Source organism: Gopherus evgoodei, chromosome 3 (assembly GCF_007399415.2).
Source record: "Gopherus evgoodei ecotype Sinaloan lineage chromosome 3, rGopEvg1_v1.p, whole genome shotgun sequence".
Classification (NCBI taxonomy): domain Eukaryota; kingdom Metazoa; phylum Chordata; order Testudines; family Testudinidae; genus Gopherus; species Gopherus evgoodei.
This window is the reverse complement of record NC_044324.1, coordinates 66,983,390-67,006,383: the sequence shown is the minus strand read 5'-3', so window position 1 is coordinate 67,006,383 and position 22,994 is coordinate 66,983,390.

The following is a 22,994-nucleotide window of genomic DNA, read 5'->3' as shown; positions in this document are numbered from 1 at the left end:
TGATCCGTATTATTTCTCTGAGTGGTCCATAATAGGGCTGGACATTTCAGAGCACATGACTTGGGAAAATAGTGGGTTGGGAGTGTGTTGGGGTCACCTTGCTGGTTGTAACCAAGGATAGTGGAAGTCAGAGTGGGGCCGTGGGGCTGCAGACAGGGTGCTTGGGTCAGAGCTGCTGGATCAGGGCTTGCTGCATAGCACATACACACTCAGGATGTGACCTGCATGCTTGTTGCTGACTGAGAACCTCCCAGGCAGAGAGCTATAGTCACAAACCATTGTGAGGAACTCAGGGTAAGAGGTGACACTCATCAATATGGATTGCACCCAAAAGTATGACAGAAGTCTCTCTCCTATTATGAGGGAAGAGACTGGTAATTAGCCATCCTCTTTTCCAGGACCCAACCTGATTGGTTGGGAGAGGGAGGAATCTTGTCCCGCTTGACTCTACAAGTCTCCTGGTTTTGGTCCATTAAAGAAAAAGACCCTATTAACACACAGACACTAACAGTCAGCCTGAGACCACTTTATCCCTACATGTGTTCCAAATCACCTGACCAAAGTTTTACTGGCCATAGTACCTGCTCACTCTTAAAGGGGAACACTTTGTTACAATTATTATGAAGATGTTAAGATCATAGTACCTAACTTTCAAGTGACTAGAAAAATCACTGAAACACTGGGATCCACAAAGCAGAAATGTTCAGTAAATATTTCTGTATTTGGGGAAAAAACAGACAATGGTAATGATGATGCTCTTTCCATTCCACTAGTATCTCTGGAGGACGTTAAACAGAAACTACTAAAATCAGACATTTTTGAATCAGCAGGTCCAGATAACTAGTATCCAATAGATTTAAAAGAGCTGTCTGAGGATTTTTCTGGACTATTAATGTTGATTTTCAATAAGGCTTGGGGCACTAGGGAAGTTCCAGTAGACTGGAAGAAAGCCAATATTGTGTTGATTTTCAAAAAAGGGTAAATGAGATGACCCAGGTGATTATAGGCCTGTCAGCCTGGCATTGATCCCAGAGAAGAGAGCAGCAGATATGAGACTCGATTAATAAAGAATCGAAGGAGGATAATGTAATTAATGTAAGTCAACATGGGTTTATGGAAAATAGATCATGTCAAACTAACGACATTTTTTTTTTACAAAAGTAGAGGTTTGGCTGATAAAGGTAATAGTGTGACATAATATGCTTACATACTGTATGGTGTTTAATTTGGTAGCACACAACATTTTGTTTAGTTAATTTAATATTTTTATCAAGGACCTGGAAGAAAACAAAATCATCACTGTTAAAGTTTGTAAATGACACAACAATGGGGGGGGGGGAGTGTAATAAATAATAAAGAGGACAGCATGCTAGGTGGAGAGTCACTTAAGCTACCCTCTGGGAGATGCTGGTGAGAGGGGTGTGTGCTAAGCCCCTCCCCTATCACAGAGTTGGGAGCCTAAGTTAAGGCTGCAGGGAGCCCCTCCCCTATCCCAGAGCTGGGAATTCCTTTCCTAGAATCAGATGCTTAGGTGCCTAGGTAGCTTCTTGTAAGAATAAGGCACTTACCTCACTCCACACAAAACAGCTAGAGCAGGAGGTGCCCATCTAGCAACTTTTATCCCACTGGTCAGAGCAGTCATCCAGGATGTGGGAGATCCATGTTCAATTCCCCGCTCTGCCTGAGGGGAAGAAAGGATTTGAACAGCAGTCTCCAACACATCTCAGGAGAATGCTCTGTTCACTGAGCTTGGGATAGTTTGATCTGGGGATACTCTCACTCTCTCCTGTTGAAGCTCTTCTATTGTGATAACTAATTAAATAGTGACTGGAGTAGGGGGACTGGACCACTGGTCTTCCCCCTCCCATGTGGATGTCCTACACCAGATTATAGTCACTCTTTCTCTGCCCCAGTGACTATTTAAGTATTTATACACAGCAGGACAGCTTCAACAGGAAAGACTGAGGAAAACCCATATCAAAATATCCCATAGCTAGGCAGTTAGAGCAATTACCTGAGAGATGGGAGACCCCTATTCAAATCTGTCCTTTCCTTCAGGCAGAGAGGAAAATTGTACAGCTGTGTCCCACATGCTAGGGGAGCACTCTAGCCACTGGGCTAAAAATTATAAGTAGGCACCACCACCACCACTTTGAATGGGACCCAATCTGGCAAGCATGCTTAGAGGCAACCTGTTGTATTGGCTCCTGCAGGTGTGATAGATGGAGAAGTGTCTATATTCCCCCAGTTCAGAGATTGCACTGGGGCTTAGGAAGGAGATAGGCACCCAGATGCCTCCAGTGAGAAAGCAGTAATCCTGCCCAGAAGCAGAAACATAGCTAGGGACATTTTACAGAGAAAATTTAGGTGCCGAGGGAGTTTACGTTTGCAAAGTTTAGGTGGCAGCCGAATACGAGTCTTGTGGATTGCAGCAGAGCCTAAAACCCAGACTTAAGTACTTAAATCCAAGATTTACACAACTTTGAGGGTCTGAGCCCAGCTCACCATTTTACTGCATTCAACAATGTGTTTGTTAAGAGTTGCTGGCAAATACTTCTAAGCTCATAAAGTTAAATTTAAATTAATAAAACAGTGTAATCCTACTCATTTCAGACAAGTTACACCCTTCTAGAACTGTATTCCCAAAGTATTATAAAAAATTCTCAAAATTATGAATTTCAGCTATTAATGTTGCATTTGAGCCTTATTCTAATGCTTCATTATTGTTGTACTACATTGTAAGTGCCTGAATGAGTCTGAGAATCAAGCAATTAATATATTCTACAGCCATATGCTAATATAGAAACTTTGAAACAAGTGCTTTACAGTTGGTCCTTTAATAAATAAAATAACAATACTTAGCTTTTCTGTAGCACATTTCCTGTTCAAAAAGCTTTCCAATATTAATTATCCTTTGGGAATTTCAACAAGCTATGCCTCCTTGTACTCCCTAAGTAATATATTGCAGTTCATGAACTAGTGACATCACAGAATATTGGATCAGAATACTAAAATTCTGACAGTTTATATTTCTATAAACAGAGAATAAAGACTTCTTTCTGTAAGTCCTTTGCATTTCAAATTCCCTTTGAAACCCCAATCTCCTGGGAGATTATAGGACCCTTGGAAGGCTTACATCTCATTGAATGAGGAATTGACCTCAGCAACAGCTGTTGTGTGCTTAGTACTTTTGAAAAGGATATGATTTCTCTGGGTGCCTCACCCATAATAGAGCATGAGTAGTTTAAGGCTGACTCACCCCTCTGTGCCCTTTTAAAGTGTCCCCACATGGTCCAAATTGACAAGGTAATTCATTAAGCACCAGGTGATTAACCAATTAAGGTGATTCAGCTGGTAAACTAAAGAAAAAAGAGAGCCAGGAAGGGATGAGAGAGAGTGGAAGGCTAGAAGGAAGGGCCAGAGAAGCCCAGGATTTCATGGAAATGAGAGCTCTTACTACACCTCCTGCAGTGTCTGCAGTGAAGGGAAAAGCTTTATGCTATGGAGAACAAGCACTTGAATAGCATGCTGTAAATAAAGCACATGTTTTCAAATTGCTACAGGAGTACCTGGGTTTGCAACAAGGAGTGCAGTAGGAGGGAACCCTGCTCTGTGACAGTGCATAAATATGTCTATAGGAGCCTAACTTTAGTTGCTTATTTTTGAAAATCTCATACTAAAGCTCTTTTGTTTAAAACTCATCAGGAGAGAAGACAAAGCAAGGGGAGTACAGAAGTATAGTAATACTGTGACAACAGCAAGGATGAGACAGAAATCTATAACAGGCAAATACAAATAATAAGAAATGGGCATAAGTTATTTATAGAGAAAAGATTTTATTCAGAAAGGAACCTTAAAGAGCTTTCCCACAGTTTTATACCTAAGAGACTTGATAGCTCTTTTATTAAAAATATAGTAATAGCTCTAAAGAGGAAGGCATTTGTTATTTGTATTATGTTTCCATATATACCGTGGTCTGAGACACAACTTATTACCAAAAAGGATTTTTAAATATCCTGGGAGGTTGGAGAGAGGGAAATGGGTGCTGCTTCCTGAAGTGTCAGAGGCCAGAGTTACCTGACAGGAGGACATAAGAAGACAGAGAAGCAAATCCTGAAAAACAAGAAAGATAGGCCAGTGACATGAACACCTAATGACCTGCCCTATGATACAACAGCTTCAGTAGATAAGTTTGACTAGCCAATGCATCTGAGACAAGAACATATCTGAGTGAGAAGGAGGTCACTCAGCAACATCACTTATGGCAGGGGTCGGTAAGCACCCTGGAGGGCTGGGCCAGTTTGTTTATCTGCCATGTTGGCAGGTTCAGCGGACTGCAGCTCCCACTGGCCGCGGTTTGCCATCCCAGGCCAATGGGGGTGGTGGGAAGCCACCGCCAGCACATCCCTCAGCCCGTGGCACTTCCTGCCTCCCCCATTGGCCTGGGATGGAGAACCGCGGCCAGTGGGAGCTGTGGTCCAGCGAACCTGCCAACATGGCAGGTAAACAAACTGGCCGGCCCGCCAGGGTGCTTATCCTGGCGAGCCGTGTGCCAGAGGTTGCCGACCCTTGACTTATGATATCCTGTCCACTAAGAAAAAAGCAGAGACTTTCGAGCCCCAGCTATGTTAAGTAAACACCCAGCACTTAACACAATCAATCTTATCCATATTGTTTCTCATCTGAGTAAAAGCAAAATGATTCAACTGTCAGATGAAGTTTTCTAAAACACTGTATATGGTGGCAATGTTGTGGTGCCAATAGTACGTGCTAATGGTGATTATTAAGATCTTTTAATTTAGCCACCTATTTGACTGTTGTTTGTTTTATTTTCTTATTGGCCCCCTTGGATATGTTTCCACAATATAATTATCCACCACAACGGTAAACACATCTTTCCACCTGTGGACAGGAGGAAGAAGAAGAACCAGAGTCATGCTGGACAGATGTAGTCACATCACTTAATGTATTTCTAGAAAGTGTTTTGGCAGCACAGTGATGGGTGCTCAATATAAAAGCCTGAAGAGAACAGAGCAGACTACTAGGCAATTAGCAGAGAAGAGGGTGGTCTCAGATAAAGTGAGGATCTGAGTTGTGAGAGGAGTCTCAGAGATGTGTAGGCCCGTGGGTCTGTAATCTCAGAGTAAGAAGTCTATACCTCTGTATGTGATTGAGGGTGTCCCAGACACTGAGGGGAAATGGTGGGTATACTCACATGGATTTAGAGGAGTATATGTGCATACATCTGTGGATAATAAGAAAAGAAAAAAAAGAGGAGGGAAATGTATGGATGTATATAGAGAAGAGTAGAGAGACAAGGAAGATATAGGGATGAGGGGGGTGCATAGCGAGTGGCCTAGAGAAAGATGGTGAGGTATGTGAAAAAGTGCATGGTAAGGAAAAATGGAGAAAGAAGGCATATTAATGTGTGGCATGGCCCAGAGACAGATGGGAAGGTGTGAGAGAGCGAGGCCCAAAAAAAGGTGGGGGAGGAGCACACAGTTAGATGAGGAAGTTGTGTGTGAGGAGAAAGGAAGACAAGACACAAAGGGGAAGGTAAGTGTATAGTAGGTCACACACACACAGCAGGGCTGGCTCTACCATTTTTGCTGCACCAAGCAAAAAAAAAAAAGAAAAAAAAAAAGCTGCTCGGACTAATGCCCGAACTGTGCCACCCTAACAATGGACAGAATGCTGCCCCTTAGCCTGTGCCGCCCCACGCATGTGCTTCCTCCGCTGGTGCTTGGAGACGGCGCTGACAGAGAGAGAGGGAGAGAGAGAGAGAGAGAGAGAGAGAGAGAGAGAGAGAGAGAGAGAAGAAGAAGTATGTATATGCAGGGGGAGCCCAGAGACAGTGGAGGAGCGGCAAGATGTGTATTTGTAGCAGTAACTGCTCTCTACATCTTCTAAAGGGGGCAATGCATACACATGGGGAAAGAAGCTAATAGAGTGTTATGCCCTGATGCACTGCTGAACAGCAACTCCTCCCACCCACCCCACCCATGAAGCAAGACATGCAGGTAGATTGTCAATCTAATAATGTAATAACCATGGACTGGTTAGTCAGCTACAGTCTGACAGAAACATTATAACAATCTGAACAGTGGATACATAGCAGCAGGCAGCTGAGTAGCTGCACAGATCCAATGTTACAACTCTTCCCCCCCCCGCCCCGCAGAGAAACAGCTACACTGAGTTCAGGGAGCCAGAACTTGGAAACAAAACAGGAAGAGGGAGCAGGAAGGCAACACATACACACATCATCACAATTTTCTTCCCTATTCCCCAAGAAGTACAATGGTACCTGACCAGAGGCACCATGTGATCCCAAGGCTGTAGATTAGACCCTCAGAGGCAGCTCAGGGGGTGGATGCTGATGCTGTGGCACATCTTTCCCTGTTGGCCACATGACATCATCATCCCACAGTAAGAGCATCCACTTCTACCTGCAGTAAATATACTTGCCACACTCCAAGCCCTGCAGCCCGCAAGATCATGCCATGAGTGTCAAAAATACTTCCAGATCCACGCCTAATGTACACACTTTGTCCAGCATAAACTGCATGGAGTCTTACATGGATATATTTGTTCAAACTCACATAATTCCTATTCACATCAGTCAGTTCTGAGGATGGTGAAGGGATAGAATGAATCTTTTTTGTCAGCATAAACAACGTGGTCCTCATAGGTCATCTGAAGAACTGATAGAATAAACTTTCCCCGGAACTTTCATAAGGTGTATTCCAAATATCATATAAACCATGATTTAATGCAATAGGGAAGGATGTATATTGATGTTCCTTTAATATGTGAGCTACACAATTTTTCAGAGTCCTATGCAGTCTCTCTATTATCCCATTTCTTTGAGGATGGTACACAGCAGATTTATAGTGTACTGTACCAATACTCATCGGAAAGTCATCAAATTCTTGATACAAGAGGTACATTACCTAGCTCAAGGCTCTCTGGTATGCCAAACATAGCAGATAAGATGATTAGGCAAGACATGAGCTCTACTGAGGTGCCTTGTGAAATTATGAATGCAATGGGGTAACCTGAGTAATAGTCTAAATCACTCAGAGTGTAGCTATGCAGTGCAATCGAGGGAACAGCAGTATCCACTGCAATTCTCTGCCATAGTCTTTCTATGACTACCACATTCAAAGGGGTCAGAAGAGCAGTAGTTCTACGCATTGTGCAGGCCAAGCATGCCTTCACATATCGCTCAGTGTCTGAGCTCAGCCTTGGCCACCAAGCAATGACACAACCTTTTTCCCCCCTTTAAAAAATAGGAACAGGAACACTGGGTTCAAGAAGCAGGAAACAAAAACAGGGAGCAGAAAGGCAATGCATTCTCACACATCCACCCCTCCAGTCATCACATGAAGACATAGCTAGATCAATTCCACTCGCAGAGAAGCCCTTAAGGCTAGCACAGAAGTAAAAGCAATCTCTGGGAGTGGCATAAGAGTCATGCAGTTATATTCTGCCTTCCCTGTACATATTACAGTTTTGTGGGCTTTGCAGGCCAATGCTCCTTCTTTTCTCCACCCCTACTTTGTTGAGCTGCAAACCTCTTTCTTCCATATCAGATGGTTTGAACCTGGTAGACTTTTTGCAACAGTTCTCCCCTGTCATGCTGTCTGGAGTGGTTCACGACCATGAGTGCCAACTTCAGGGCAGACTGTCAAAAAGCAGGGCAGGCTCCCCAAACTGGTGGCATGTTCTCTAATTAGATTTCACCAACCCAGTAATAAATGTGAACTCCTAAACCACTATAACATTCTTACCGTGGAGTTACAGACAGTCTCCTTGGGCATTCCCATCTGTCTTGGCACCCAGGCAAGCTGAAATTAGTGATAGTTGATTGCTATATGTGCTGAAGATCACAAAAGATTCAGGTTGCTTCCAGTCCCAAGAGACCAGTCACTTCCCCCATGTCATCTTAGATCTCACACCAAAGGCAATGTTTGTAGCCAATCCTCTAGTAAAGTAACTAAGGATTTATTCATTAGGAAAAATAAAATGAAAGTTAATTTACAAGTTAAAACAGGAAACGTGTGTGCACAAATGAGTTACAGTCTATGATTCCAAAAATTAACAGAATTGTAATAATCTATCAGCACTGAATCTCTTTAAGGGCTAACCCAGGTTGACTCTGGGCATCTCTGTTTCTCTTTCATAGATCCAGCCCTGTTAGAGTCCAAACAGCAAAAAAGAAACAGAAAATGTTATTGGTCCTCTTTTATCCCCTTTTTCCAGTATTCAAGCTGATGGGATGAGCTTTCTTGCATGTAGCACCTTCATGGGTATGACGGCCATTAACCACACCTCTGTATTGTGATATTCCACAATGGCACATTTAGTTTTGATTGTCCTTCTTGATAGGCGGCAGACCATTCCTCCTGACTGGTTTCACAGGGTCAGAGCAAGCATTTTTACAATTATAAAACAAAACTTACATATCACCTTATAGCATGAGATACAGACATTATAAGTGAAATACATTGTTATAAGTCTAATATCTATCTTGAACAATACTAACAAATGGGTGGTCTGGTTTTTAGTTATGAATTAGTCAGAGCTCATCTGATGCCTACAGTCTAGGCAAGAGCTGGCCCCTAGTCTACCAGCATCAGACCCTGTAGCCCCTCAAGGATTTTTCTGTGGGAGGGGATATTTGGGGCTTAGTTACTAACCTTTTTTTCCCCCAATAAAAATTGCATCATTTCTGAGTCAAGATTTTTCAGAAGGGACTAGTGATTATTGATGCCTCCGTTTTTGGGTGCTCAACTTGGGATGCCATGCAGAGGCATGATTTTTAGAAAGTTCTGAGCACTCTCAATCTGAAAATCAGGTCTCTTTAAGGTGTCTCCATTTGGATGCCCCAAAAATGTAGACATTCAAATCACTTTTGATACTCTTGGCCTGATTTTATTGTGCAGATTATATACTGGAACTCCTATACATTTCACAAAAAATCATGGCTTAGAAGATAATTATAGAGAATGATAAAAACAAGAAACTTATCTCCAGCTGCTCCATAATTCAGCTGGAAGTAGTTATCACCATAATTCCACATTCCTTGTGTTGACCCCGATAGCAAAATTAATTTTGCTCGAAATGCTTCCATGGCACAGAAATGAGAAATGGCTGAAAGCTTGCAGATGAACATTTTGGAACATTTAACAAAACACATTGTCTGGGTACGTATACATACAACTCAGTTATGATGTCTGATTGAAGAAGCAGTTCTTTCCATTTACTGTGTCTCTCCCTATTTAAATTCATATAGATAAGAACCCCTCTGTTTTTCTAGAGCTAATCTGTATGCTACTCCTCCTCATCCTCCGGGGCAAAGCATACATATTCCATTTAAAATGTAAAACAAACAGTGGATTAATTACTTATGGAAGACTTAGCCCTAGACTCTCATTTTACACTGCTATGAATCTGTGGTAATCCACTGGTGCAAGTGAGCAGAGAATCTTGCCCATTGTGTTCCTCCTTGTCAGTGTAACCTTTCACACTAGTATTGTTTTCAGCTGCTGAAAAGACTGCCTAAAATTAGACAAGCCAGTTGTGTTTTGGTTTGTGGGCACACATGAGCACTGCATCTGTCTTACTGCTCTGTTGATCTATATCATGTTCTGCTTCTAGAAGCAGTAAGTGTAGCAACACATACCAGAATCAAGTTCTTCAAGTACCTAAGGCAGGAGGATTTTCTATATTTCAGCACCCACCCAGTTGATAAGATTGGCAGTGTCCAGCAGAGCAGAGGGTGCAATTGCAAGGAAACCCACAGACCTAAATCAGCTATTCACAGATTGTGGAGAAAGTTGAAATATTGATGTTTCAGCCCTCAGTTGGGGAAGGTGATAGTTTTTTTGGAACTGGAAGAGAATTAAAAATATAGTTTTCAGACTGGCTGAAGATCTCAATTCACACACTACTACTACTAACTTCCAATTGTGTAATGTAAAATGATGACAATGTCTAGGCATTTTGCTGGGCCTCTGCACCGTGTTGAATTTCACCTTTTGTGAGCAATAACCTGACACAAAAATGACAAGTTATTGACTACTCTGGAATTCCCAGTTCATAACATCTTCTCTTAGAGGAGGTTTCCTAAAATCTTGTCCATTGCCTTAGATAACGAGAGCAAGCTTTTGCAGCCAATTTCAGTATTTTCAGTATTCAAAGTATTTCTGTAGTAAATATATAGAGAACTATAAAGCAACAAAGAGTCCTATGGCACCTTATAGACTAACAGACATATTGGAGCATAAGCTTTTGAAAGTAGGTATTCACCCATGAAAGCTTATGGTCTAATATGTCTGTTAGTCTATAAGGTGCCACAGGACTCTTTGTTGCTTTTTTACAGATCCAGACTAACACGGCTACCCCTCTGATACATAGAGAAGTATGAAGAACTACTGGAGATACTAATAACCATACCTAATTATCTTAGGTAAAACTTCCTGTTTGAAGAGCCACCACTGTTTGTCTTATTTATACTGTAAGCTCTTTGGGACAGGGACTGTCTTTTTCCTGGACAGCTGGCTTGCGGGGCAGCAGGGGTCAGTCAGGCTAGCTCCACGTGGCAGGGGTCAGGAAGGGAGGTACACCTCCACCCCCTAACTCACCATCTAGGTTGGTGGGGTACAACCAAAAATTGGGTGGGGGGGAATGTGACCCTGCATGCCCCCCCCATGCATTGGCTCTGGTAGGTGGCACAAATATGCTTGCTCATCCTGGGCACTAAAATGCCTAGTTACGGCTCTGGAAATTCTCTTGTGGAAAGTGAGACAGTATTTAGGGACTCTGCAACCATCAAAATGGTAATGTACAGGGTTGGGGGGCAATGTAGGAGCCAGGGAGCACAATCACTGCTGCTTTGTGGCTGTGGAAAAGTATTCGGTTCCTGCTCCCCCTCGTACCTGCAGTGATCCCTTGCACATATTTAGGGCTTCTGTTTTTAGGTTTTTACTGATGAACACTGATAAAACACTCATAGGAAAGAAAAGGGCATACACAGAACAATAATATGGACTACAGGGGTGTAATTTCTACACTGCACTAATGTGTTGCATATTAGCCATCTGTGTAGACCCTGCTGGTGAGCACTAAAGATTCCCTAGTTAGCTTTAATATAGTGCTGTTTGAAAGAGTGCCACATTAACAGCGCACTAGGGAATGTTACAAAGAGATTATTCATTACAGTGTATATAAAGTCCTAACATCTCTCCTGTATGGATCTGAGGCACAGGTTCTTTACAGATGGCACATTAAACAGCTAGAGCAATTTCACATGCACTCTCTCCACTCAACAATGAGCATTTGTTGACAAGACAAAATGACCAGTATTAAGGTCCTTGAGAGAGCAAACACAACCAGCATCAAGGAAATGCTATTGGGAGCACAACTTAGGTGGACTGGACATGTCAGAATGGAAGATCACTGCCTCTCAAAACAGATCACCTATGGGGAGTTGATGAAGGCCAAAAGAAAGAAGGGTCATCTGTATAAGCATTTCAAAGGGAACCTGAAGAGCAGTCTCCAATGGGCTGGCATCAGTCTCAAAGAACGTGAGCAAATGGCTCAGACCAGGTCTCATTGGCGGTCCCTGACAAAGTCAGCGTGCAACAGGTTTGAGTGACAAAATTATCTCCTGTCTGCATGTGAAAAGTGCCACAGAGCTGCATCATCAAACGTCATAGATATGGACTTCCCATGCCCTCAGTGCGGCAAACTCTGTGCATCAGAGTTTGGACTTCAGAGTCATATGTGCAGCCAAAGATGAGAATTGTGACAATATTGTAATCATCATCATCAGCGATGGACTGCTAACATATACAAAGAGAAAGCCTCAGCCCCCACTGATTTTTGGACATCTACATGAAACTCAAAAATAGCCCCCGAAAAACAGAAGCCTACACATAGTACATCTATTTATGTTGAATGCTGAGGTCCAGGATTTGGCCCTCAGGGATTTGGTCTCTGTAATAAAGGTGTCACAGTAATGCTGTTAAGATTTCCCGATTCTATTTGAGTTAGGATTACACAAGGTTATACCCCTATCTTTGGCATGGGGCAGTATCCAGTGGATACTGTTACAGTCAGTAGTAGAGCAGGAACGAACATAAGAACATAAGAATGGCCGTACTGGGTCAGATCAAAGGTCCATCCAGCCCAGTATCCTGTCTACCAACAGTGGCCAATGCCAAGTGCCCCAGAGGAAGTGAACCTAACAGGTAATGATCAAGTGATCTCTCTCCTGCCATCCATCTCCACCCTCTGACAAATAGAGACTAGGGACACCATTTCTTACCCATCCTGGCTAGTAGACATTAATGGATTTAACCTCCATGAATTTATCTTGTTCTCTTTTAAATCCTGTAATAGTCCTCGCCTTCACAACCTCCTCAGGCAAGTCATTCCACAGGTTGAAGAACTTCCTTTTATTTGTTTGAAGCCTGATACCCATTAATTTCATTTGGTGGCCCCTAGTTCTTATATTAAACTTTCTTATTTACTTTCTCCACACCACTCATGATTTTATATACTTCTATCACATCGCCCCTTAGTCTCCTCTTTTCCAAGCTGAAAAGTCCTAGCCTCTTCAATCTCTCCTCATATGGGATTCATTCCAAACCTCTAATCATTTTAGTTGCTCTTCTCTGAATCTTTATGCAGAGTCATTGCTATGCTTCTTTAACTGCTAATGCCTCCAGTAACATGAAGGAAAAACAAACAAACAAAATCAACAACAGAGACATTTATCAATTAAAGATGAGAAAGATACAAAAAGAAAAACAATTAAAAGAATCTGATCAACAATCTTAAATACACTATTTTGACTGAACATGCATTTTGGTCACAAGTACAGAATTATGTAACGGTGGGAAGAAAACATCATTAACTATTTTAAAACTAGTGTACTGTGAATGGGATATCTACACAAACTCAATTTTAAACAATCATGAGTGAAATTCTGGCCCTAGTGAAGTCAATGGAAGTTTGGTTACTGAGTTCTATGGGGCCTACCTTTCACCCAGTTTTTAAGATATATTAAATTTGGGGGCCATCAGAGTGTGTACACACACACACACACATACACAGAGCTGAACCGCCCTGATCAGCAGTAAGTGTCAAAGCCCAAACCTTCGTTCTCCACATTCAGCCTCACAACATTAAAAATACTAGTAATGGGTAAATATCGGATATTGTAGATATTGTGGTTTAAGTAGGTGCAACTTCGGGGAAGGCACTGTGGTTGCACAGGGGCCGATTTCAGCCATAGGCATCTTTTCATAATGGTTTGAGAAGAGCAGTGGCAGACAGTACCATAGCCATAAAATGTAGTAAAGGGTAACAAAAGGAGACCAATTCTGTGAGGTATTTGAATATCTGCATATTTAAGAGCACTCCTTTAGATAACATGAAAGATGTTCGCATAATTGAGTGGCAATAGCTATGATCCCTCCACTGAGAGAAGAGTCAGAGTATACAGAAGGACATTAGTTTATAGATCTTTTAGATTTGTACGATCCAAGTCAGAGGAACATGTGGAATAACAAGGCAGAAAAAGTACAGGACTTTTTCTTCTTATTTTGTGTAAGTGGTGAGGAGCTAGTCAGATTCCTTTCTAAAGAGGTGAGCACTGGCAATGCCGATGATGGCAACTTCAGAAGAACAGTCATATTCAGGACTATTCCTGGGGGAATTCTATGCCAAAAAAATTAAAAATTCTGTGAACAATATTTTAAAATTCTGCAAAATTCTGCATCTTTTATTTGTTAACATAACGCAATATAATCATGCAAGTTTCAGTTATTTTGGTAATTTATTTAAAAATTCCTGTTATCAAGTATGTCTGTAACAATACAGATAAAAAAGATTCAGGAAATGTTTTTTGACAAATAGATTCCTTACCAGGCATATTAGTACAGAATGTTGAGTAATCATTCATTTAAACTACATAATAGAAACATATTTCCTGCTCCCCTCAGAAGCACTGCAAAGGCTTGAGGGAGTCAAGGGTAATGTAGGAGCTGAGGTAGCAGGAAGTAATTGCTGGGAAGGAGCCTGGGAGTGAACCTGAAGGATTGTTGGTTGTGGGTGGGAGAAATATGGAACAGTTTTATTTCGAGGGGAGGGATTGTTAGGGAACCTCCCCCATGCAGACTCTGGCTGACTCCATTCAATCAGGCACACCTGCCCCTGTCCCCCTGAACCTGTCTACTCCTCATTCAACCAGGTATATCTGCATATGTCCTCATGTGGCCCTACACCCCCCACTCTCTCTATCCCAATTTGTCCCTGTTCGCCCACTCTGATTCAACCTCTGGCTCAATGTTGTCACCCCACTAGCTCCTGTGCCCCTGCTCCAGTCTGTTCACCCCCAATAGTCATTCTTAATCCCAGTCTGTGTGACTCCCCCGACCCCTGCCGGTAGCCCAGTGTGTTCTACTCTATCCATCCCCCCACATTTCGGGCCTCCTCGCCTGGCATTACAGGCAGGGTGCCATGAGGAAGGCAGCATCTGCCCTCTTCCTCTCCATGGCCCGCTGCTCTGGCCTGTGAATCTATTACTCTCTCTTCTGGTGCCACATCAGCTCCTGGTGGGTGAAAAGTGTAATTGCAGCTTCCTTTTGCCTTCCCATCAGAATCAATTATTCTGTAGTAAAAAAAAAAAATCTGCAGGGGACATTAATTCTGCGTTTGCACAGTGGCACAGAATCCCCCCAGGAGTACAGGATCCTGATTAGCATTGATTCAGGTTACAGAGCAAATATTTTCATTTTCTTAGCTTGCCAAATATTGCATTAATTTCATATACTGTTTCTGGCTCAAGAGTGTTTCAAAGGTGTTTTGGTTTAATGTACTACTTTAGTTACAAGAAATATTTTCCACAATGTACTATTACCTCCTCTTGCATAATTTTTTGAAAACTGTGTTTGCAATGGAAAAAAATGTACCGCCTACTGCATGTCATGTTACACAACTCTTTGGGAACTAACTAGTCTGTCTGTCAAGACTTTGGAAATGCAACTTGAAATTAGCTATTGTTGAGGAAGGGCAGAAGTGATAGAACAAACAGTCGTACTGTGGAAGGGTAAAGGGGACAATACTGGGGATAATAACTTTATCTACATTTAGAACTTCAAACTGTGAGACTATCATAAGTTTAAAGTCCTATGATATTGTACATGTGAGATTTTGTACATTAAAAATACAGCATTCTTTAAGTTATTCTTTATACAATACCAGAAATGGGATCAGGTGTATAGTCCTGCCCCAAGCATAGTTACACAGTATAGCTGAAACATATAGGTATCATATCAAAGTTCCAGGAATTTTAGGCCCAACACTGGTCTAACTTAAGTTAGTGGGAGTTATGTCAGTGACTTCAGTGGGAACAGAATCAGATCTTATATTACTGAATTATTTCTTTTATGTAGTTCTTTAGACTCGTGCTATGCTAAGACTTGTCATTTTTGCAAATTCCTTTAAAAACTAAGAACTACAATAGCCAAATTTATTCAGCAGGTGGCACTAAGAACATTCAGCAAACAGCCAAGGAAATGTCTTCTTTATTTATCTTTGGTGTATGATAGTGCACTCCATTGTACTGCAGCAGTGGTCATTCTGGCTGCATTTTTGGCAACTTGTTTACAGAAAAATGTAACTTCCAGGAAATCACTTCCTCAACAGGGAATGTCTGACTTTTTTGTGCAATGCCCTTGAGCTCCCTTCCTGCACCTGGGGAAACTGAGGATCGGACAAGGATAACAAAATAAATAAGACTCAACCACCAATGGCAACACAACCCTTTCAAATGAAACTTTCCAACTGGGTGAACAAAGAATAAATCCAGGATAGATTATCCTATTAAGAATTTGTGCTGTTTATGATTTTTATTATAGTAAAACATAGAATTTGGTTCTTTTAATAAATGTGCTCTTGTTCTAGAAAAAGGAATGCACTCGTTAAGGAAAAAATTACAAATAGTATTCCCATATCCACATGTTCCCTGGGAAGTCCATTCTTTTAATTGGCATAACTACCACTACTGGATTTGTGTTTCACTTATGGTATTTGCATGGTCTTGTTATATTTGGACAATATAATTTAGCACTGTGATTAAATACTTGTATACCAGCTCATACAATGATTTCAAAATGATTTTTGAACACAGAATATCCTTAGAGATGAAGGGTATAAAAAGACACGCTTATAAAAGGGTATAAAATTATGAAAATTATTACTGAAATTATGTTAAAGCAATTACTTCTCTAATTACTGACAGGATGATTCCTATATAATTGAATGTTGAAACTGTTACCTGTTGTGTTTGTTTTTTGGAAGGAAATACATTTAATTTCTATGGTGATACATTTATTCATTAAGTTTACACAAGTGGCCTCATATTGGTAAATGGCATGTGCAATAGCTTTGTTTCTAAATTTTCCTTTTTTGGGTATTACATGTCCTTTGACTGCCATTTTTTGTATTATATTTTAAGGCTGTTTTAAAATATTTAAGTTTTATTCAACTGGTTTTTTAAATAGTATATGATCATGTTAAGAAACTAAAAGGATTAATGTTTATGGATATAATTGTAGAATGGAGATTAGTCGAGTACCAACTTAAATAAACTAAGGTAGTTAGGACTTGACGTATTGAGCCAAATTCAATTCCCAGCTGTGTCCCTATTAACTTCAGTGGAATTACATCACGGATGAATATGACTCATTTTCTTTCAGCTAAGGTTTCTGTACAGAATATATGCCTCTAATGAATGAGACAGGGAATAAGTGAAAAATAGACCACCTCAGTTGCCATTTTATTTATTAAGTCTGTCTCTATTTATTTGCTAGTGACTGTTTTTATCAGCTAGTATCCTATTTATTTTTTCTCCTTTGTACCTTTACATGTTTCCTGTCAATTTTTGCAGTTTGTCCCAGAAAGCAGAGTAGGTGACATTTAGAAGTGTTTTGTAGTGGTACTGTCATATACTGTCTCATTGCTCTCAAGTGAGACTTTTTTTTTTTTTAAGAAGAAAAGACAAAAGGTCTTGCAGTGTTGGGCTTTAAGCAACTAGAGACCAATACATTTTTCATCATGAGATGACAAGTTTTTCTCTATTGACAAGAGCTTCAGAAGCAGAGCTCCTGAGCACAGAAAGGAGTATTGATTGAAAGTATCTGTTCACCTTTCTACAGATAACAATGATTCATATCAGGAAAGAAAAGGAAGGGATGTTGGTGGAAAAGAGGTGCAGGTTTGCTGATTCTTCAGAGCACCCAGCTACACACACACAAAAAAGTTGTTTAAAAAAAAAGTCAGTTACCATGACTCCAGTATTCTGTTTATTCCTCACAAGGTTCAGTAACACTTCACTTTTCTTTTCTATACTGTATACTGACTTCCCATATGAAAATAATTCATACTTTTTTGAAACAGAATTTCTGGGTCATTGCAGTGTCCTCTCAAATTGATTATTGTAATGTTTTATTTATTAGCATGCAATCTCCTACAAGAGACGCTTAAATAAATATAGCAGAGCAGTAAAATTCTGACAGGTGTTAGGCTATGCAGTCACAAGACTCCATATCTTTTACAGGGGGCATTGGTCATCAGTCACATTTTTGCAGTAGGTCATGTGCTTATGCTGCCTTGTAAAAGTTTTCATGGATAAAGCTACCTTTTGATTCCTTAGTCTCCTGAATGTCAACTACAATTAAATTGATTCAAGACTCCTTGGATCTTTGCTCTGAACATATTTCACTTTGGGCCCTTGTTTGTCGATCATCTTTGTGGAAATCAATGGAAGTTAGGAGCCTAAATAGCTTTGAGGAACTGGGCCTCATTGCTTAGGAGTTGTACTTATCTACATGCAGATTTGCACCAGATTAACTTTAGATGTGATGTTAAACTGATTTAAGGTATGCACTGCGACTGGAGGTATAATTGCAGCATGTGTAAACATAGCTGGGTTAGATTTAATCTTGCTAGCATGAGTATCAATTGCTGTGAAGCCAAGGCAGCATGGACTTCAGTGTGGGCTATCCAAGTAGAACCCACATATTCACAGATTTGCAGGGCTCTCTGAACAAGCCCATCCAGGACACGAGGTACTTATACAGGAAGCTAGCTCATGCTGAAGCTTGTGCTGATGCAGCTTCACAGCAAGGCACTTATGCTAGCTAGATTTAAGCTAGTTTGGGCATGTCTACATGTGTTGCAGTCACATCTCTGGCTGCAATATAAATATACCCTTAGCTAAACTGATGTATACAATTTAAACCAAGCTTGTATGGTTTAGTTTAAATTGCTTAGGAACAGGATTAAACTTAATCAGAATAAACCACTCAAACCAAAATAAGAGTGTTTACACAGTGGACTGCATTAGTTCAATTACCTGAAGGAGGGTTCCAAAGAGGATGGAGCTAGACTGTTCTCACTGGTGGCAGATGAGAGAACAAGGAGCAATGGTCTCAAGTTGCAGTGGGGAAGGTCTAGGTTGGATATTAGGAAAAACTATTTCACTAGAAGGGTGGTGAAGCACTGGAATGGGTTACCTAGGGAGGTGGTGGAATCTCCATCCTTAGAAGTTTTTAAGGCCCAGCTTGATAAAGCCCTGGCTGTGATAATTTAGTTGGGGTTGGTCCTGCTTTGAGCACGGGGTTGGACTAGGTGACCTCCTGAGGTCTCTGCCAACCCTAAAACAACAAAAACAAAAAAACCCTAAACCCATCCAAGTTTGTGTGTAGACAACCCCTTATTAAGTTACTGAATTCTCAGTTACATTTAGGCTCCTTTATGCTTCCAGAATGGTGTAAAGGGGCCTAAGTGTAACTAAGAATTAAGGCCTAAGTGAATTATATTCATTTGAAATATATTAGCACATTTGCTTAACCTTCTCATACTAAAGTCTTGTCTACAATTTGTCGACATAAGTCAGGTTTTGTTGACAAAACTGTACAATATACACACTGTAATTCATCTTCTGTTGACAAAACTCTCCTGCATTGCTGACAAAATAAAGCTACCTTTATGAGAGGTGTAGAGCTTTTTGCGGCAAAGTTATATCAACAAAATGTTAGTGTAGACTTTGCGCTTGGTTATGTTGCTGAATATGGCCTGCAGGAGGTGTCCTGCAATGACCACCCTGACTGCTCTGGTCAGCAGTTCGAATTCCACTGTCCTGCACCCAGGTACACAGGCATCCACCCCTTGCCCTTTAAAGGCCCAGGAATTTTTGAAATTCCACTTCCTGTTTGTTTGGCATGGACAGCTCACATCACATCTCACCCATCTGATGATGGTCACTCCATGAAGCAAATGCTCTCCCACTTGGAGCATACCTGAGTTGTTGGATCTGCTGGCACTGTTGGGAGAGGAGGCTTTGCAGTCCCAGCTCTGCTCCAGCAACAAGATTTCTTGTGATTTGTTGGATAAGGGCTATGAATGGGACATGCATCGGTGCCATGTGCAGATAAAGGAGCTGAGGCATGTATACCAGAAGGCAAGGGAGGCAAACCATCGCTCTAGTGCTGTGTTAAAGGCCTGCTGCTTTTATAAGGAGTTGGACGCCATTTTTGGCAGTGACCCCACTTCCATTGCCAAGAGCCCTGTGGATACTTTGGCGGGGCTGGAGATGGTGGACTGTAAACTCAACCCTGAAGACGATGTCATGGATGAGGAGGATGAATTGGAGGACGATGCAGAGTACACGTCAAAGTCATCTGCTATATAGAAAGACACATTACTGGTGCTCATTGTCAAACTGTTGCCTCAAAGCCTTCCTGATTTGAATAGCCTCACATTATGCCCCTCTAATAGCCTTGGTATCTGGCTGCTCAAAATCAGCTACCAAGCGATCCATCCCAGGGGAAACTTTTCATCCTTAGCCTCACAAATATTATGGAGTGCACAGGAATATTTTCCACATTTAGGTCTAACATGCCATAAAGATTTTAATCTGCCAAAGGTACATTCTGTGGTCATCCTGTACCTGCTCAGCCTATTGAGAAACCTGGACAGCAGCAAGGAGTGCTTCATGTAAGGCTTCATGAGCCATGGGAGTAAAGGGTACACTGGGTCTCCAAGGATCACTATGGGACTTTCAACATCCCCCACTGGAATTTTCTGATGTGTAAAGTAAGTCCCTGCTTGCAGTTTTCTGTACAGGCCAGTGTTCCTCAAGATGCATGCATCACGTGCCTTCTCTGATCACTCAGCATTGATGTCAATGAAATGACCCTGGTGATCCACAAGCACCTGCAATACCATAGAGAAGAACCTCTCTCTATTGATGTACACCATCGCAAGATGGTTCAGGGCCAAAAATGGACAATGCATGCCATCTATTGCCCTGCCACAGTTAGGGAATCCCATTGTTGCAAAACCAGCCACTATTTCATGCCCATTACCATACTCAGTCTTTCATAGCAGGATGTGATTAATGGACCTGCATAATTGCATTAATGCAGCCCTAGTGGTGGACTTCTCAACTCTAAACTGATTCATGACTGAACAGTAGCAATCTGCAGTTGCCATGTACTTCTCCACCAAAAGGGCAGCTCTCATTTGGGTGTTCTTGCATCACAGGGCTGGGGTGAGTTCCACACACAGTTCCAGGAAAGTGGCTTTCCACATCTGAAAGTTCTGCAGCCACTGCTCGTCATCCCAGACCTGCATAATGATGCAATCCCACCACTCAATGCTTGTTTCCCGAGCCCAAGAGACAGACCATTGTGTACAGCTGCTCTGTGAATACCAAAAGTAATCTGATGTTGTTTATTTCCATGGCACACAGCATGTCAGGCAACTCTGATTCCTGTTCAGATTGGGAGTTCATGATATACTGCATGACCACCTGCAATGTGTTCATAATAGTGACCTTAGCAATAGAGAGTACTGTGGGATCCATCCTTCCAGACAGAGATGGCAGGCACACAGTAAACAGGGGCCATTGGAAAATGCCGCAAAACACAGTCAGAAACTCAGAATGATGGGATGGAAAATACTTAATCATAGGAGTTAAGCCTGCACCCATGATACACTGTGATACATTTGCCTTCGCACAAGTCCTAGCTGAAGAAGGGGCTGAGTAGTACAGAGGGATAGCTACCTACAGTGCAGGACACGCTCCGCGGACAAAAGAAGCATTGTGTGAACATGCACATGCGAAGTAATTATACCGGTTTTTGATTGTCGGTGTAACTTCTATCGACAAAACTGTGTAGTGTAGACAAGCCCAATAGTGCACAGGAAATCATCCATTCATTTGTGACCTTCACACAGTCTCTGTAACTGTGGACAACATACATCCCTAAGGCCAGAAGGAACATAGTATACAGCATGGACACATTCACTTTTGGGGCACGTCTATGAGAAACAACTGCTGAGTCCTTGTGGAACAGATACTTGCACATATTTCCTCATGTTTCCCTAATGGAAAAAACTTTTCTTGTCTCCTGGAACCATTAGTTCAGCACCTTGTTATAGAACTTTGAAACCTGATATCAAAGATCCTCATTAGCATATTCAATTTGAACTGTCAGTCTTAGAGGTAAATATACTTATAACTCCCTGCCCCACCTCTATAAGCAATGGTACTTCCATATAGTAACAACTTTCATTTTATTATTACACACCCTGAGAAATTCCTCCTCATAAACGTAGCAATTTCAAAGACCATGGATCCATTTCTATGGATTATTTTGGTTTTAAGTAAAGGGTTTATCTGTTTAGGTTCAATACAGAACTTCATGCTAGCTACCTTTGTCACCTTTCCAAAGGGCCTCAGCCTGGCCTCCAGTTGTGCACACATAATTTCGTATGTGCAAATACATTTTAGGCACTGATATCAGAGCACACAGTTGATAGATTCTAAAATCTGCATAAACCTACATGTGCAAGTGACAGTGTTTAGATGCACACTGTTCTTATACATGCACAATTTTTTAAAATCCTTCATGAGTACCTCCTGACCAGCCTTTCAGACTCCTACCATCTTCCAGAATCAAGTTAATGTGGGATGATAGAGATGCAGATTTCCACATTTCCTGGCAGAAAGTGATTAAGTGTCCAGATCATATTTTTTATGCATTGTACAATGCAATTAGAATAATATGTCATTTGATTCCCTCTTATCACACATTATATGTAGACAAGAGATATTTGTTATTTCATTCGGTAATTCAGTGATCATTTTATATTTTACTGGGTTTTGCAAAAGAAGGGAGAAAGAATTCTAAACAAGTGAAATTGAAGTACAGGAAATAAAGAAGACCTAGTTTGTGTGGAGCAAAAAATATGGACAACCAGCTTTTTCTGCTCCTCTCCCAATTTTGTGCACTTGATCAGAGGACAGCAACACTTTCGGAGTAGAAAGATTAGGTGAATATTAGTTCTTCTAATTGGCAGTGTCCTCATATCCTTTCTGCATCATTTCACCTATGTGTAGTAAGCCTGAGAGCAGAGGTAATATGCTTCCAGCAGGCCGTGTGGGTATTTCCCTTAGTGCCCCACAGACAGAATGCCTCTGGGGACGGGAGCTGGTATGGTGCTCATTCACAGGCACCACCATGGCTTGTAAAGGCACACTGAACAGAAAATAATTAAGCTGAAATGTAAGCAGTATTCTACTATGATATGAAAACATTAGTTTATGACAACAGTCACTACTTAGTTCTGCCTAAGAGTAGCTCTTCTCTACAGTATGTTAGAACAACATTTAATGACGGAGGTTTTACAAAGTTGTAATAAAGCAATGAAGAGAGGTTTGCATTGGTATTAAACAGTTTTATATTAGGTAAGTAAACACTCCGTATTGGAAAATCATGTATCTAAGCTAGTTATTGGAAGGGATAAGTTATTGTTTTGGGTAGTCTTTCAATTTTTTCTGCAAACTCTTAGTACTGTCTATTGTTATTTACTGCTTTATTTGGCATGGCATGGCTGTAAAAATTATATCAATA